This window comes from Taudactylus pleione, unplaced genomic scaffold (genome assembly GCF_031769625.1).
Source record: "Taudactylus pleione unplaced genomic scaffold, aTauple2 ptg000113l, whole genome shotgun sequence".
NCBI lineage: Eukaryota > Metazoa > Chordata > Amphibia > Anura > Myobatrachidae > Taudactylus > Taudactylus pleione.
This window is the reverse complement of record NW_028284515.1, coordinates 8,108,786-8,127,339: the sequence shown is the minus strand read 5'-3', so window position 1 is coordinate 8,127,339 and position 18,554 is coordinate 8,108,786. Positions and strand designations below refer to the sequence as shown.

Below are 18,554 nucleotides of genomic sequence, written 5' to 3'. Positions count from 1 at the left end.
TGCCTATAGCGCGTATGTGCAATCCCTGATACACACTATTGGGTTTATTATACTGAAAACGCATTCTAAAGTTAAACTAACAATGCAACTCAGACCTCATCATAATAAGCACTATCCCTATATACCAGTGTTATTCCAAACTCATACCTCAGGTAGCACTAACAGTGCATGTTTTCCAGGTCTCCTCACAGAATCACAATTGAAATAATTAGTTTCACCTCTGGATCTTTTAAAATGTGTCAGCCAGTAATGAATACACCTGTGCACCAACTAGGAAAACTGAACCATGTACTGTTAAAGCTGGCCATACAGCAGACCAACTTTCCTCCAACCATTCAAATAGTTGGTTGGGTGGAATGAAAATCCGGTAATGCGTGGGAGCAAATGACAAGCAGCCATTTGCTCCCAAACACCGGAAAACGGACGAAAGCTGTTCAAACAGATTTAACCAACTTAAGTATAACAGGGGTTAGTGCGAGCGCTTTGAGATATAATTTGAGGTCTAAGGTGTTTGCGGTATCGGATGTTCTGTACATGAACATATGTATGTTGTGTTATCCTATCGATTGTAAGCTTGCGAGCAGGGCCTTCCTACCTATATATCTGTCTGTTATTACCCAGTTTTGTTCTATTAATGTTTACAATTGTAAAGCGCAATGGAATATGCTGCGCTATATAAGAAACTGTTAATAAATAAATAGGTTTATGTATAGGTCCTGGTGTGATCCACCTTATAATTCTGTGGGATGGGTGTTCTTAAAAAGTGTAATGTCCAATGGGTGCTTAGAAGGCTTGGTTTGCGAAAACTTTGGGCAGTGTGTTCTTTTAAAGTCCCAATATCAGTAATTTTATTGAAGGTCACTGTTGATGTACTTTAAACAAACTTTTCCCTTTCTCCACTGGTATAATCCAGCCTAGTCGACTCTCCACCTTTATGTCACACATATGAAAAAAGGAAACAGAGAACTGGAGCATCATGTGCTGGCAAGCACTGGAAATGTGTAGTGCAGTGGGTAGGTATGCAAACTTACCCGGATCTTGCCGCTTGTCTGCTGGCCCACCTGGCGTCCTTGCAGATAAGGAGTATCAAACCCTAGAACAGCTCCTCACAGGACACACAGGTAAAAGCAATCACCGGCTAACGAGACACAAATGTCTGCACACCTTAGACCTCAAATTATATCACAAAGCGCTCACACTAACCCCTGTTATACTTAGATTTCAATGAGGTTGTGATACCTCTTATGTGTGCAGCAGCTAGAGATAGATCTAAACTCCTGAAGTGCAGACCCACTATAAAGATTTAACCAACTTGCCTGAACAACCTTTTTTGTGTTTTCTGGTGTTTGGGAGCAAATGGCCGATTGTCATTTGCTCCCATGTATTACCGGCTTTTCATTCCAACCAACTAGTTGGATGGTTGGAGGAAAGTTGGTCTGGTGTATGACCAGCTTTAGTGCTCCCGGAGGAATCGGTTTGGGAAATACTGGTATATACTAATGATAGCATGGGGACAATGTAGTGTTCTTCATTTAATGCCCTGATCGCAAGTTCTCATTTCCCACAGCAAATCAAATACAATCACAGTTCACATGAGCTTCAATTAGTTGTTTAGGCAAAGCCAGAGTTCACTTTTACACTTATATTTTGAGACAGACCTGCTGTTTACTACCCATATACTGTATTTGTACAGTAGAATTTGGAAGAGACATGACCATCCCTGCAGCATAATGTACTTTGTTCATCTGATTCAGCTTGGATCACAATTGCATCTGCAAATCCTGACAGAAAGCAGCTGCTAATATAAGCAGATGCAGCCACAACCTTATCCGTGCATAGAGACGGCTGTCTTCTCTTCTGCGAGTGCACAAGCCGACCAACGTACACATCGGGAACATCGGCCACTTGCGGCTAGTCTGACCTGTCTCTAACGCCGCGAGTCTCTTCGCACGCAGAGAGCTCTTGTGCTACGGAGGTGACCGCACTGGATAAATTATGGATGCCAATTAAATGGCGTCCAAACAGTAAGACACCTGCGTTTTTAAGACACCCTTCCCCCCCACCTGTTGTATCCCCCTAACGTTAGCTGTCAATATTTCTGATTGTTTGCTGGCTTGCGGGTGCCTTTGCAGGCATATGCTATTATGCTTTTGCACGTGCGCACAGGAAAAAAAATCACTCGCCTACGTTGTGGTTTGCAAATAGGATCTAAGCTGAATTAGGCCCTTAATGCACATATTCCCATGAAACTCAATTGAGCCATTCCGTGTCAAATCAACACACTTTTTTAAAAAATTTTACCTCACCAGCTCAGATTTTGATAAAATTTGGTATATGGAGAGTATATATGTAGTCTAAGAAAATTACAAAATATTATATAAATATATCATGTCATTTCCAAAATATAGCTATGTAAAGTTTTCAACAATCTGTCAAAAACGCACAACCAGCGTATTTTCAAATCGCCATAGCAGCTCTCCTAATTAAGCTAGAGAGGTGGGAGAGGTGTCATTTTACTGTGTTTTTTATGCCCTTTCCTATGGCATACATATACAATAGACTTTGGGAGGAAAAACTTTTTGGATACCTCTAATAGAGGTCTTATGCAAAGTCGACCCTATAACTCCAACTGGAAGAATTTATGTCATGTCCCCTGATGACAGTTTAAAAACCACTGAGGCATTGTCAAACTCTCTTCATCCCGGATTAGTACTTAAGATTAACGCTAGTATATTGGATGACTAATAATTTGGCATAACAATGGTTTTATTTAAATTAGCCAATGCCAAGATGCTGCCTCCATGTTTAAATAATATGAATGTTATAGAAGTTTCCGTTATTGCTTTAGAAAACCCCAGCCGTCACTTTTTACACCTCAATAATGTTGAATGTATTCAAATGAAATTTGGCAGAGATGTAAAAACTCCTAAATTAAATTGAGGCAAAATCATATTAAATTCTACACTGCTACAATAACATTGCAGTGATTTAATAAAATGGATTTTCAAAACCAAGGCCCATTGCACCCAATTAAACCATACTCCCTACTGTTTTTTTGAAAGGGAGGTCTCTTACAGAATCAATATTTACATACAACTGATAATGTTACAAATGGTAATATTTTATAAAAAGAATAAACTTACCCCATCTCTAATCTAAAGTACACGCTATTCCTTCAAAGGGGAGGCATCCATCTTGCGAACTGAACCATACATTCAGAGAATTCACTTAAAACTAGTGACAATATTTAGGTATTTTGTGCTAGATGCCTAAATATTGTCCCCAGTAAAACAAAACTCAAAAAAACTTATATGTGGCAATGACTTTCTTTGTAAACATCACCTTCCCTTTAAAGAACCAAATTCAAGACAGATATATTTGGAACTTTCCCAAGTAGTGTTCTTGTGCACATGTAGAGAATAAAGAATTCCTGCACATACTAATGGCAATCTGGGTTACAGAAGTTATCATTGACATATCAGCAACAAAGTCCCAACCATATTGGACAGAGGGTCTGATTCAGTATGGATCACAATTGCGATCGCAGCTGCGTAATCGTACGCAATGAAGCTGTGAAAATATGCTAATGACTGCCACCGCTCAGCCAGCATAGACACACCCACTGCTGCTTTCTCACATCCGTAATACCTCGCAGTCCTATGTATACATCGGTAACATCGAAGCACATCAGCCCCTCACGCACAATTACAGCAGGTCTGACCCAAATGCAAGTCTCCTCGCATGCAGAGAGTACTCAAGCTGCGCATGCAATCGCAGTGGCTAATTTATGCACGCCCATGCAAAAGCGTTCTAACGGACAGAAACGCCTGTGTTTCTCCAACCACTCCCCCGTCACCACCTTCAAACGCTCACGGCCTGTCACTCACTCTGCGATGGATTCCTATGTGCGTGCGTAATCGAGGGCGACTGCAGCACATGCACCTTGAGATGCATATGCACGCGCAGTACTGAACAATCGGCCGATCTGTGTACGTAGTTGCAATTGCGTACACTGCTGTATGAGGCTCAGAATCAGCAAAACTCTTACACTAGGTCAATCCTACATTGCCATTAGGATACAGAAGCTTCTACGCTGTACACTAATGCTGCTAGTTATATCGCCAAAATGATGCTGAATTTTCATAAGTATTGGTAACATATACAAAATGGCTGCCACAACTGTGTAAAAGCCACTAGTACACTTTAGCGACAAATTTCACAGACTTATGCCTCAGTGTTGTCAATACATCTGATAACGATTCGATCAGCTCGCAAAATGTCTGACCCTGACTGTATGCATGTTCCAGAGTGCTGACTCAGTACAACTCTAGAATTTGACACATGCGTGTGGAGAGGTTTCAGAGAAAGGTTAAAGCTCAATGTGGACAATTCAGTTGTTTAAGCCACACTAATTAATGGGCGCCCAATGTTGCAATTCAATTGTTCTTGGGCGCCCATTAATTATTGCGTTTGTCGTACCCAATTAGGCAGGGTTTAGCCACATAAAACGGCTAAACACGTCTAAAGTCCTGGTTAGGGTGCCCACACTGCCATTATTATTATTATTTTAGTGATTAAATTAATTTTATAATTGCTATAATGTGATTTTTTGGGTTGCGATTGCTTCCCACTTGGTTGCACAGCTATGTAATGTAAAATGTTAAATAAATACGTGTTTTGCAGAGGACTTTCCTTTGCAGGTTGACATTTTAAAAAACACATGACAACTGCTATTTTGTTTTATATAATTAGTATTTTCACATTTCATCACTGTGACTTCTAAAAATCTGAAATAAAAATAGGACTAATACTTTTTAATTATTTTAACGATACATCCATTTATTTCTATTTTAATAATTTACCCATTACATTTTGAAGAAAAATGTAATGGGTATAAAAAAACACAGCTGAAGTCATTGGATGGGTGGAGTACACAAATGTGTACACATACATCTGTCTGACTACTGAGAAGGTATAGTGCTCGTGCACAGGCAAATTTATACGCATTTCGTTCTGGGCACACAGGGAGAAAAATGAAATTGTTTTTTCGGGGGTGATAAGTAATGGGCGTCGTCCAACGGAGTGATTAAATTGTTTTGCCAATCGAGCACAACCTCATTACTTATCGCAATTTTCGCGTCCTGGTTAGAGCGCACAAATGGTAGAATTCTGCTAGGCACCTCAGGAGGGTGTGAGCACAAATCTGGGCGCAGGTAACATTGGCGCCCAGATTGGAGCAACAATTAAATAGCTTTGTTATTAGGTGCCCAAATAATTGAATTCCCCCCAGTGCGCAATTGCGGCCAACATATGTGCAACTTTCAATCCGTCCCTCAGTTGCCACTCCATTAGGTACACCTTTCTAATACTGGGTAGGACTCCACATCAAACTCACGTTTGCAGAACCAGCTTAACATGTGTACTTTGTGACAGAGTGTTTATCCTGTTGAAAGTACCCATAAGAAGATGGATATACTAAGGCCATAAAAGCATAAACACAGTCAGCACCAATACTCAAATTGGCTGTGGCACTTCAAAGTTGCTCAATTTATATCATGGTGCATAAAGTATGCAAAGAAAAACATCCCCCACACCATTACACCACCACAAGCTGCCTGAACTTTGACATAAGGCTGGATGGATCCACGTTATTTACATTATGATCCCAACCTCTGCATGTTGCAGAAAAGATTTAAGGTGGGTATCCACATTATATATATATATATATATATATACATACATATACACACACACACAAACGAGAGCACGATTATGGCACTGCAATCGTGCTCTCGTTTGTAGATCTAGTGATGTGCCTAGACTGAATGTTCACTAGTTCAGTCCAGGCACATCCCTCATCCCCGCACATGCTGAACCCGACGAGATCGTCAGGTTGACCAGCATGTACGGGCGATGTCGGAAGCGACCAGCGGGCACGTGCGTCGCTGGTCACTTCCGACCAAAACATGCCCGATGCATGTGCGATTTGCAAGCAATTGTACGATAACGTCGTTCTCGTGCAATCGCTTGGTTAAATCGCTAAGTGGATACCCCCCTTTAGATTTGTCACACCAGTAAACGCTTTCTCCAATATTCAACTGTCCAGGGTTGGCGAGCCTGTGCCCCACTGTAGCCTCAGTTTTCGGTTCTTAGCTGACAGGAATTGGAAGAATGATCTTCTCCTGCTGTAACCCATCCCCTGTACAGGCTTTCTGTTCGGAGATGCTCTTCTGTATACCACTGTTAAAAAGCATTGTTATTTGAATTACAGTCACACTTCTATCAGCTTGAACCAGTTTGCCCATTTTCCTCTCATTAGCAAGGTGTATTCACCCACAGGACAGCCGCTCACTAGATGTTATACTGTAGAGACTGTTGTGTATGCAAATCCAAAGAAATCTGTAGTTACGGAGATACTCAAACTACCCGGTCTGGCACCACCTATCATTCCACTGTCCAAGTCACTTAGATCCGAGCTCTTCCCCATTCTGGTGTTTGAACTAAACAATAACTGAACTTCATTTATGCCTCGAGTTGGCTTCTGCATTAACACACATCTGTACCTTATAAAGTTGCCACTGTGTGTATATTAATATCCTTCACAAATTGTACTAAAATGGAATTAACATCTTATGGATGACAGAGACCATCTGTAGGGTATGAATGTGTTTAGAAGAGTATATCAATGCGGTCAGCAGCCGACGTACAAAGACTACCCATACGAACTTGCAGCGTATACTAGAGTGCTACATCATCAATTGAAGCTACAGGCCCTGGGATTTGCCGCCTTTTACAAAATTCAGAAAAATTATTTCTCAACTCATGAACAGCTGCTTCCAAATAATCATCACAAAAAACCAGACCCAGTTAAGTCCCATGATTATGTTTGGTAGGTCATCACAATAACACAGACAAAAGCACTCCATGCAGTGGAGGAATGTCTGAGTCATATTTTGTTTTCTAGGTGACTGAATAAAGGAGATTCCTAGGAGTAGCATTCAGCATTTGTTCCCTGAGGAAAAGATCACAACCTAACTTGAATATCTTGACACAAGAACATCTTCTGGTGCATCTAGTTTTATTATACATAACTGTGCTCTCTCGTACATACATGAAAGCCATGTTTCTTAGACATTTATCAGGACATATCTAATGCTGGGTACACACTGGCGGATATATTGGGCGATCAATTGATCAGCCAATATATCTTGTGTGCGTCGGCCGGTGTGTGCCAGCGATATGTCTGTGAACGACGTCGTTCACAGACATAGCGTGTTGGTTGTGCTGCATAACCGATGGCCAATATATCTGCAGATATATTGGGGCATTGTGCTGTGTGTACGGGTGGTCAGCCAACCGCCCGTACACTTGCAGCAGAGACCGCGGGGAGGGGGGCGCGTCACGCCCCCCACCAGTGGGACCCGTGGCCAGATGACAGATAATGGTTGTTCAGTGCGTATGAACAACCATCATCTGCTGATATATCTGTAAGGTGTGTACCCAGCTTAACATCCCAAAAAATCTCTAGCTTGTCAACAGACCAATGTTTTACATTCTTATAACAATTACTAACATTTATTACAACATCTGCATCCGATAAGGTTGACTTTTTCCACATATGATGCTGTGATTGCCAGCCCTGACCATGTTTGCATTATTCTTTGTACGCAGGAAAACAAATACTTACTTTGGTTAGGGAACAAACATAAAATCTGTTTGCATGCTAAAAATCCAATCAAGAGAGGACAGAATGTATTTTACAATTAGAATACACTGATCACTTATCTAAAAATACTAAGCTTAAAAAGTATTTCTTATACCAGCTGTGGACAACAAGATCTTCTTCAGGGGCAATTCAAATGACCCTTGCTTCCACAAGGAAGGTGCTGAAGATCAACTTATGAAATAGGGCTACTAGCATAAAAATCTCACATAGTCCAAACATTAGTTTAACCTATGGCTGTTTAAATCAAGCTGGTGAGAGGATTGTTACCTTTTAAATCATGGAAGGCTTCACAGACGGTTAACATGCACATTGTCCCTCTGTGATTTGAGTCGCTTAGAGTTGCCCAAGGAACAAAAATTAGCTTCAACAGGGAGTCATTTTTAGAGTTGAAGTCCCTGCAGGCCTCATTGGTAGTGATCTGAGTTAAAACAGGAAGGCTTAAGAGTGAGTGAAGGTGCTAAGATGAGTCATCTGTATTGGAATGTGATGCAAGGGTCCAGGCTAGACAAAAGATTGGTTCTTTGCATGAAGGTGTAGTATTACAGACCTCCAGCAAGGTCATTGATTGTAGGCGAACAGATTGCTATTCTAAATCATTCCGAGGATGCATTAAAATGTCTTGCCTTAGGTGGTAATTGATCTACATGGATAAACATTACAATGGATATCTACAATTACAGTATTATTTGCAGCAGTAAACAATAAGTCACTATCAGCAATACCACTAACTGCGGAGTCCTTTCATTTTCATTAAAGTGTTCATTTTACGTGGTAAGATTTTTTACACGATGTGCACGATTTAGATCGATCGCACAATCAATCGTGCAAATCGTGTGTGGTTTGGCATGCTGCACGACGGCGATGCGCGTCCCCGCCATCGTACATTGGCATTGTAGATCTTATGGAAAAACCATAAGATCCGCGATCCGTCTTCGCTGTTAAATAGGTAAACAAAGCATCTTGTAAGCATCATCGTTTACCAATCACAGCAGCATGCGATGCATCGGGCTGAATTTGAAAATGTACCGAGGTGTCGTACGTTTTCAAATCGCCCCGTGTATGGCCCGCATAAGCCAGAAGGACCTTTTAGGATATAAGCAAAGAATGCCAAATTGAAGAGGAGTATAAACTGCCCTAATAGCCAAGTGTCAGTGTGGCACTTTTAGGTGCAATTCCCTAGTGAGATTTGTCTAATGCTGGTTACGCACTACAACAACGGATCGGTATGCAGACCGATCCGCCGTCCAAGTGGCCGATTGACTAGCTATATGCACTTACCAATCAGCCGCTCGATATGTCTGGCCTGACATCAAAAGTGGGCGTCCAAAATATATTACTTTTAATGGAAACTAATGAAAATTGTAAATTGGGGTTGTCAAAAGCACTCTCTACCATAACTAAAAGCGTTCTTTAACGGATTAACTGTTTTTCGGCAAAAATAAATTGTAAAGTGTAAATGTTGTTTCATTTTATGCAACATTTTCATTTAAGAAGAAACGTAGTCATCTTTTATTGGCAATATGCTTATTATTAAAGCCGTGTACAAAACAGACGATAAATTAAACGGTATAAACGATAACAATATCGTTCATCACGGTCAATATCGTCCAATGTGTATGCAAGATATCGTTAATGATGCGCGCTCCCGCGGTTCGTTAACGAAGTTAGTCATCGCCCGTACTTGCAGGGCAACCTGAAGATGCAGGTTCTGCAAGTTTGGGGATGAGGGAGGGTGCCGTCACTGAACAATATCATTCAGTGTGTATGCTCAATGTCGTTAACGACATTGAGCCCGGAAGTGCAGGGGAAATGCTTAACGAGATCGCTCATGGAGCATATTGTTAAATGTGTATGAGCCACAATTTAAATCTCTCGTTCAGTTTAAAACAAATGGCAAAAATATGTAAACACTACAGTGCTTGTTCTTCTAATATCAGATACAGGCACAAGGTGATATTATACTGCCCTCTCATCGCTAATAATGCCTCTATTCAATTGAGGACGTCTCAGGGCAACTGTAAAACAGCTATTAAAGAGCAATAAACCCCCACAAAAATGTGTTAAATCAACTCAATTTTGACATGCAAGGGAAATGAATATGGAAAGTTCAATATTATCAAATGGGGCCTGTGGGAAATGAGAATGCAGAGTCCAGGAGTCACTAACCAGAGAGGCTAATGTTTTATTAAGGACAGCGGCAGGAGACAGAGGCTTTTTATTGCCAAAACCAACACAAGTTCATAATCCATACCCCCCCCCCCCCTTTCATTGCAGATAGTATCCATGGAAAGTCACAACGATCCGTAGATAGGGAAATAAAAAGAAAGTGTATGGCTCTGTATAGAAGTATTAATGAGGAGTATGAAAGCAACAACAAAAATAACACTAAAAAGAGAAAAACGTTTACGCAGCAATTAACAAATCACAATTAGATTATAAAAAAAATTTAAAATCAGAACCAACTGCGTAGGTCCAGGGATAAAAAAAATACACCACCAACAGAGGTGGAAGACATATTTTGGGTTAAACCAATGCTAATAAGACTGTAGATGTAGACTATCATTTACATTTCAGAATTATAAAAAAAGAGGCCTTTTTAAAGGGAAGAAGCAATGGCTTAAGAAGTTACAGATGTTCTACAATAATGGACGTAAATTATCCCTTGAAAGTTGATGCAAACAATTCCTACAGTTGTCCCAAATTCTGTTGATTACTTGATTACAAACCCCCTGTTGTTACAAAAGCAGCGTTGGAACAGACTGTTATTACACGCTCTGAAGCATAATTTGGATAATATTGCACTGCAGGAAGTAGTATATTGCTACCATAACTGAGAAAAAGGCGCTTAAAAGGAAGACAGACAGACCGACCATAATAGCCTTTAGAAGTGTACGTCTTTTCTTTACAGAAATTACAAAAAAAAAAAAAAGCCAAGGCATCAGTGACTACAGTTTTCCTACACCATCAAAAGGCACTTTGAAACTGGAGGAAACTGTGTCAGGAATGGGTGTGCCAGACCCAAAGCCACAACAGAATCAGAAGACAAGTTTCTGAGAGTCAACAGTTTGAGTGAAAGGTGGCTCATAGGACAACAGCTTCAAGCACAGCTTAACAGTGGTGGAAGTAAGCATCAGTTTCAACTGTGCAGGGTTTACAGGTCTAGTGGCAGTAAAAAAGCTCATCCTAAGATGGTAAAATAAATAAGAAAGAGGCTTGCCTGGGCCATGAAGCACTACCAGTGGATGACTGGAAGAAGGTCTTAAGCACTGATTAATCAAAATTTGAAATCTTTGGTTCATCAAACAGACTTGCATGTCGTCGAGTAGGCAAAAGTAGGGTTCCTCAGTGGGTGGCACTAACTGTCAAACATGGAGGAGTAAGTGTGATGGTCTAGGGCCATTTTGGGGGATCCAGAGTTGGAAATTGCACAGAACAACTGGCATCCGGGCCAAAAGGCTATCACAGCATTTTGCAGAACCATCCAATACCACCTAGTGTATGCCTTGTTGGTCAAGGTTCATCCAACAGCAAGATAATCACCGCAAACATACCACCTGGCTCCGTCAGAACTACTTTTGAGTTAAAGAAGAAGATGATAGGCTTCAAATTATGGAATGGCCAGCAGTCTCCACACTAAGGGCCTGCTTCATTATGGATCGCAACTGCAAAAGCACACACAGATCAGCCAATGGTGCGTACTGTGCATGCGTATGCTTCGCTGTGTGCGTGCGTGAGTTGGCATTGCGATTGCTCTGCGATCACGCACACAGGCATAAAGCCATCGCAGATGGGGGGACGGGACGTCAGCTTTAGGGGGCGGTGACAGGGAAGTGGATGGAGAAATGCAGTCCTATTGAACGCCATTGCATGGGCGTGCATAAATTAGCCACTGCGACTGCATATGCAGCTTGTGTACATACTGCGTGAGACGAGGTTAGCAATTTCTGAGTAAGGTCAGACCAGTTGTAATTGTGTGTGGGGGGCCGATGTTACTCAATGTTCCTGATGTATACGCAAGATTGCAAGGTATTACAGAGGTGCGAAAGCGGTAGTGGGCGTCTCTATGCTGGCTGTGTGACGGCTTTGCGATTGCAGACATTAGCATATTTTCGCGGCAGACCTGCGTGCATAATCGCAGCTGCGATCGCAATAACGTTCCATAGTGAATCAGGCCCAGAGTATCTATAATAAAGCATATACGACACATGCCTTCAGGTGGCAACAAGACTTAGGTTCTTCTGGTAGCAAAATACAGCTTTTGCTAATACAGATATGATCAAATATAATGTATTTTATCTGCCCAATGGATGCCGCAATATTTAATTGTGCCCTCTCAAACATATAAACTGCAATGATAGCTACACTGAGTCCTTCTTATCAGACTCCTGTTAAAATGAAGAGCAGTGGAAGCAGAGTGGAACGGTTGTAGTGCTTAGTCTGAGCACGGGAACAAAAATGGGGTCTACAGAACACAGGAGTTCAGATGTGCTAAGGATCAACCATCATCTTAAAATAAAGTTTTACTATGGAAAACATGAATATTTCCTGTAACGTAATCTCAGCCTGCAAAGGCACTGACACTGTATGACGGCTCTTGTTTGTTTTACTTGGATATTCCTACAACATTCCAAGATGTGACACCATTATAAATCATAGTACAATTTAAAGTTGCTAGCCCTCATTCTATAAAGCATTCAATATTGTAGGAGTCTACAAACTGTATGGAAAATAACCACAATTCCAACAAAAATAAATCTGATTCGTTATTACAATCCTGTTAAGCCCTGGCTATTCATTACCGTGTAAAATGGAGTTCTCTTTTTCAGCCAGATGGATAGAGAGGTTCGGTATGAAATCCCAGCTTTCGGGATGCCGCTGGTCAAAATGCCGACAGCGGCATCCCGACAGCCAGAATCCCGACACCAATAGGAAAGACAGCCATGTGTTTTTCTAACCCCTACCCTAACCCTCCCCCCCCCAAAGCATAAAGCCTAACCTCCCCCCTAGTGACTAAGCCTAACCTCGCCCTTCCCACACCCTATACCTAACACCCCCTCCCTGATGCCTAAACCTAACCTCGCTTCCTAGTGCCTAATCCTAACCTCCCCCTCCCCTCCCCGTAAACCTAACACCCCCCTCCCCGATGCCTAACCCTAACCCTCCCCCTAGTACCTAACCTAGCACCCTAACCTCCCCCTAACACCCCAATACTTACCTTCAACCTGTCGGCGCCAGCATTCAGACCGTCGGCATCCCGCAAGTTTTGAGAATGACACAAGTATTGGTTTCACAAAGTTTGCTGCTTCAGTGTTTTTAGACCTTTTTGCCAGATGTTACTATGGTATACTGAAGTAATATTACAAGCATTTCATAAGAGTCAAAGGCTTTAATGTGGGAATAATAGCTTTTTATTTAGGTTCATCTTAGTGATTACAGTGAAAGGACTAAAATTCATCAAAAACTTTTATTGTAGTCTGAAATATGGGGTTTACTTGCGATCACATGCCAAATTTGCAATAAACCTTAGCAACCAATCCCTTGCATTCATGGTCTAACCCGCACTAGACAATTGGTTGTTGTGATTCAATGAAAATCACCAGAATGAAGTGCTAATAAATCTGGCATCCTGTTTGTAGCCTTGAGTATACAGTGTATAATCACGGTCTCTATAGCCACTGGCAGATCATCATGGACTGACTCCATACAGTAGGTACACTGCTAATAGTAGCAGACTTCCAATTCAGTACGTATAAGTCTTATTATTATGGTAAAAGATACATAACCTTTATTTAGCCAGTCAGCCTACTGCTGTTTCATGTCCCTAACCTGAATAAAATGAGCTTACCTGCTATATCATCATGTTCCTGGCTGTTCACTTTGATATTTGCTGCTTCTGCTTATCATCTCAAACGTCTGCGTGCATCCCCGTTACTAGGCCCTAGAGAAATAAAACAAAGCCACTGCTTTATTAAACTCTGCAGCTTTTCGATGCATTTTCTGCCTCAGTATCAGTTTCAAACGACTAAGCTAACTGCAATCCATCACACCTGACCTGGAAGGCAGACCGGCTCAAATAATTACAAAGTGCATTATACAAAAATATATAGCACATTACATTGCTGTAGGCAAAAATCAGTCTGAATACACTGGACTAATTGTGCATATGAAATACAGCAATTTATCTTGTGACACTGAATGCAAAAGTAAAAACACATTAATCAACGATGTTATTAAAAAACACAAGCATTGAATGCATCTTTAAAGAGAAAAAAAACCTACTCGGTCTTTACCCAATGCTAATATTCCATCACTCTGTTGCTTTCTTGTAAGAACCTAGGGGTCTATTTACTAAGCTTTGGAAGGCAATAAGGTGAACAGCGATAAGGTACCAGCCAATCAGCTCCTAACTGTCATTTTTCAAACACAGCCTGTGACATGGCAGTTAGGAGCCGATTGGCTGGCACCTTATCTCCATTCACTTTATTTCTATCCAAGGCTTAGTAAATAGATCCCCTAGTTTGCAATGATGGATTTTTATTTGGACCTAATGCTCCAAGTCACTTTTTCCTCTCCTCCAAAATAAGGTATTTACATATATTTATTTGCTAGTTAGCAAGAGTGTCTAAATTCAACATATGCTTCAACACTCCTTGCACATTTCTGGAATGTAGTACATTGGAGATTTGCATTGCAAGTTTAAATTTGTGTCTGTGTATGATGTATAATATAAATATTGTTAATTTCAATAAATATCTAAAAAAAAAAAAAAAAAAAACCAAACAATTCTATTCCAGAGGTGTAACTATGGGGGCTATTTTCCCGTTCCCAATTTCTGAGCTCCCGTTAGAGGAAGTTTAGGAACAGAATATGGGTGAAAGTGATTAATCAAACAAAGAATTCTGAAAAATTCTAAAACAAACAATAAAAAATTTAAATCCTATGAAAAATGTTAAATAGAGAGTGGCATGGTGCTGCACAACATTTTTCAATTTAGTTTTAAACAATTCAGCACTAAAAGGTGCGTAAAAAATTGACAAGTTTGTGGTTAGATCATTCTCGTTAATAAAGAACTACATGCTATAACTGTTCTTTGCTGTCCTTTCTGCAACTAAACGCCAGTTAGAGCCTATCCTCTCACATCTCTGCACTCATCAGCTATTCTCCATGTGAACCCTTTGCTCCTCTAGTGACCTTAAAATGACTCTTACAGTACACCAAAATATATTCCGTTATGGGATATGCCCCCTATCCACAACACTAACACATACAGACTGGCTGCGAATGTCAGAGCTAAATCTCTCATTTACAAAACTTCAACTTAAATAAATCCCTGTAAGCAAAGCTAGTTTTACTAGTAATATAAAAGTAACTGCATAAAAAATAAATGTCAATACATCTACAAATTGTTTTTTGTTGGCTAGAACTAATCTTATTCTGAAAATAAAGGAGTATCTACATGCTACCCTGATACACTGACACTAAATGGGAGTCAGCATATTGGACAGTATTTCATTTGTTTACCCGTACTCACAGCTCCAGTCTACAGCGACGCTTGTTACTCAATTGATTGTGCCACTAGGCGCCCATTATTTCTGCACGAACCCTCCTAAGAAAGCAAGAAGAAATCTGCCCAAAGTCTTCGCGCCCAGTAGTTTACACGGATTTAGCCACTTTTCTTGACATTCACGATAAGTAATGGGTGAATTACATGATCGGGGATGCCCGCGGTACTTGCATCCATTGGCAAAACAACTGCATTCCCCCTACTGTATGTTTCTACTTATAAATGACAGCAGGAATGCTATACAGGGAGGTAACCACACAGAGGGACTGATTCAGAGCCGGACGCTCTGACCAGAGCGCTCGCTCTGAATCAGGGCCCTCCTACCTCAACTTGGAGCGGCCTCTTGGACACTCGCATAGCTGTGGGTTACCACCCACAGCTTTTGTGAGCGTCCATGATGATGGTCGCGATGGTCTTGACCATCGGACTTGCGACGAGACCCTGCGGTAGGGTCTCGCTTCCGCAAGCCCTGGAGTGATTTTGGCTCTATCAGAGCCAAAATCACTCCCACTGACATCACTACTGATGTCAGTGGGGCCGGACCCAGACGGTAGGCGTTCCCATGGGAACGCCTCCGTCTGGAAGCCATGCCCCCGGCACGCCCACCAAAGGGGGCGTGCAGTCAGTTACCATCAACAGCATGACCCTTTGGTGCGAGACCTGGAGCGACGGCTTCCCAGTCACTTCCCCGGGTCTCGTGCATGCGCACGACGGAGCTCCCTCCGTCGTGCGCATTCGCACTAGGGCACCATCGACCCGCTTGCGAGCGCTCAGCACTCGCGAGCGGGTCTGAATCAGGCCCAGTGTTCATGCTTTAAATAAACCACTTATGACTAAGGGGTAGTCAATTAGATGTGGACGGTTGGCAGCAGCTCGCGCTGCACAACTAAGCTCAATTACACAATTTGATTTCTGCTCACAGCTCCATAGTTGCAAACATACATCACGTGCAAAGGGTAACAGAATCAGCCGCCAAGATGCTAAACAGGCAATGTTAGTGAATCTGTGGTCATACATATGCGGGAAAAACACAGCAACATCCCAGACAAGAAAGAGGAACGACACGGGTTGTGACAGGTGTAGTATGCTAGAATGAAAACTATACACATACAATAATATATGTAATTTGAAGGCTGCAATAAAATAGTACTGTGAAAACTTTAAATGAACAAAAACAAAATGAGATATGGTACACTCGTATGAGCAGAGACCTTTCTGTTACAAACTAGCTAGAGTCAGGAACAAACACAATACCTGTATCCACAAAGTAAGGAGCTAACAGTACCTGTATCCACCAACTGCACAGAGCCAGAAACTAGCACAGTACCTGTATCTACCAACTGCACAGAGCCAGTAACTATTACAGTACCTGTATCCACCAACTGCACAGAGCCAGTAACTATTACAGTGCCTGTATCCACCAACTGCACAGAGCCAGTAACTATTACAGTACCTGTATCCATCAACTGCACAGAGCCAGTAACTATTAAAGTACCTGTATCCACCAACTGCACAGAGCCAGTAACTATTACAGTACCTGTATCCATCAACTGCACAGAGCCAGTAACTATTACAGTACCTGTATCCACCAACTGCACAGAGCCAGTAACTATTACAGTACCTGTATCCACCAACTGCACAGAGCTAGTAACTATTACAGTACCTGTATCCACCAACTGCACAGAGCCAGTAACTATTACAGTACCTTTATCTACCAACTGCACAGAGCCAGTAACTATTACAGTACCTTTATCTACCAACTGCACAGAGCTAGTAACTAGCACAGTATCAATGTGAAGCTCAGAAAATACTATGTTAGCATCTTATAAATAAATGACAATAGTAATAATACCTTGTTGTCTCATGTCTGCAACTCCTATGTACTGCACGGTTTTATGTTTAAGCTGTAATCCGTATGATTTGTTGTTTGGACTGTCCAGCACCTTGGGATTTTTTTGGTGCCTTACAATAAACAATGATGATGAGAGGGGATGGAAGTTAAAGATAAATAGTTGGGAGATATTTCACTACTTGTAAGCAAACTCCTAAATGTTCAACCTGTGAAAAGTCTAATACTGGGTACACACTGGCCGATCAATTGATCGGCTAACATATCTGCTGCCCGTCGGCCAGTGTGTACAGACTAATTGTCTGAACGACATTGTTCACAGACATATCGCATTGGCTGTGCTACACAGCGATGGACAGATATGTCTGCAGACATATGTCCATTGGCAAGTGTGTACGGGCGGTCTGCAGACCGCCCATACACGTGCAGCGGCAGCCGCGGGGAGGGGGGCGGACCCGCGGCTGCCGGATAGACGATGGTCGTTCAGTGTGTATGAACATCCATCATCTACAGGTATCTGCAGATCGAGTGATCTACAGATATATCTGTTAGGTATGTACCCACCTTACATTATGTTACATCCATAATAGCATGAAACCTATTATCAAAACATTGAGTACTGTCTGATGTCTTTCTACACTGAGGGCCTAATTCAGACCCGCTCGCGAGAGCTGAGCGCTCGCAAGCGGGTCGATGTTGGCCCAGTACGCAATCGCACGACGGACCCGGCTCCGTCGTGTGCATGCGCGAGACCCGGATAGCGACGGCCAAGCCGTCACTATGGGTCTCGTACCAAAGGGAGCGTGCTGTCGATGGTGAGTGACAGCACGCCCCCTTTGGTGGGCGTGCCGGAGGCGTGGCTGCCCAGACGGAGGCGATCCTATGGGAACGCCTACGGTCTGGGGCCGGCCCCACTGACATCACAAGTGATGTCAGTGGGAGTGCCTTCGGCTCTGATAGAGCCGAAAGCACTCCAGGGCTTGCGGCAACGAGACCCTACCACAAGAGTCTCATCGCAAGCCCGATGGTCGCTCGCTATAGCAGTGGGTGGTCACCCACAGCTATGCGAGCGGCCAGGAGGCCGCTCTAAAAGAAGAGAAGGACGCTCTGAATCAGGGCCTGAATCCCCTAGGAGGGAGCTCTCGGAGCTATTCTATGCACCACACTGTTTGGTCCAACAGTTGCCAGTTAAGTCGGAGCCCAACGTACAGTAGACCAGACCTTGCTTAAGAGCTATTCCCCTAGGCATTATTTCGAACTCCACCATAACACTTTGTAAGGTGAGTAATACCCTGCGCATTTAAGCTGACTACACAGATGATTTTTTAAACTGTTTGTAATTTTCCGACGAATCAGAACGACAAATCGTTCCTATCAGCCAGTGTGTACACACGCCACGCGGCATAGTTTGTTGC

The 18,554-nt window shown here is 42.2% G+C and overlaps 1 protein-coding gene across 6 annotated transcripts in view; it reads right to left on the bottom strand.

Annotated features, from left to right (window-relative positions):
• SIPA1L1 (signal induced proliferation associated 1 like 1) overlaps positions 1-18,554 on the bottom strand; it is a 289,676-nt gene that overhangs the window by 188,454 nt on the left and 82,668 nt on the right. For 5 of the 6 annotated variants that reach the window (XM_088471233.1, XM_088471227.1, XM_088471231.1 and 2 more), the window contains exon 2: positions 13,572-13,664. The exons of the other annotated variant lie outside the window; for it this stretch is intronic. The gene's annotated coding sequence lies outside the window, so the exon portion shown is untranslated. The remainder of the gene's footprint in view (positions 1-13,571; positions 13,665-18,554) is intronic. 6 annotated transcript variants of the gene reach the window in all.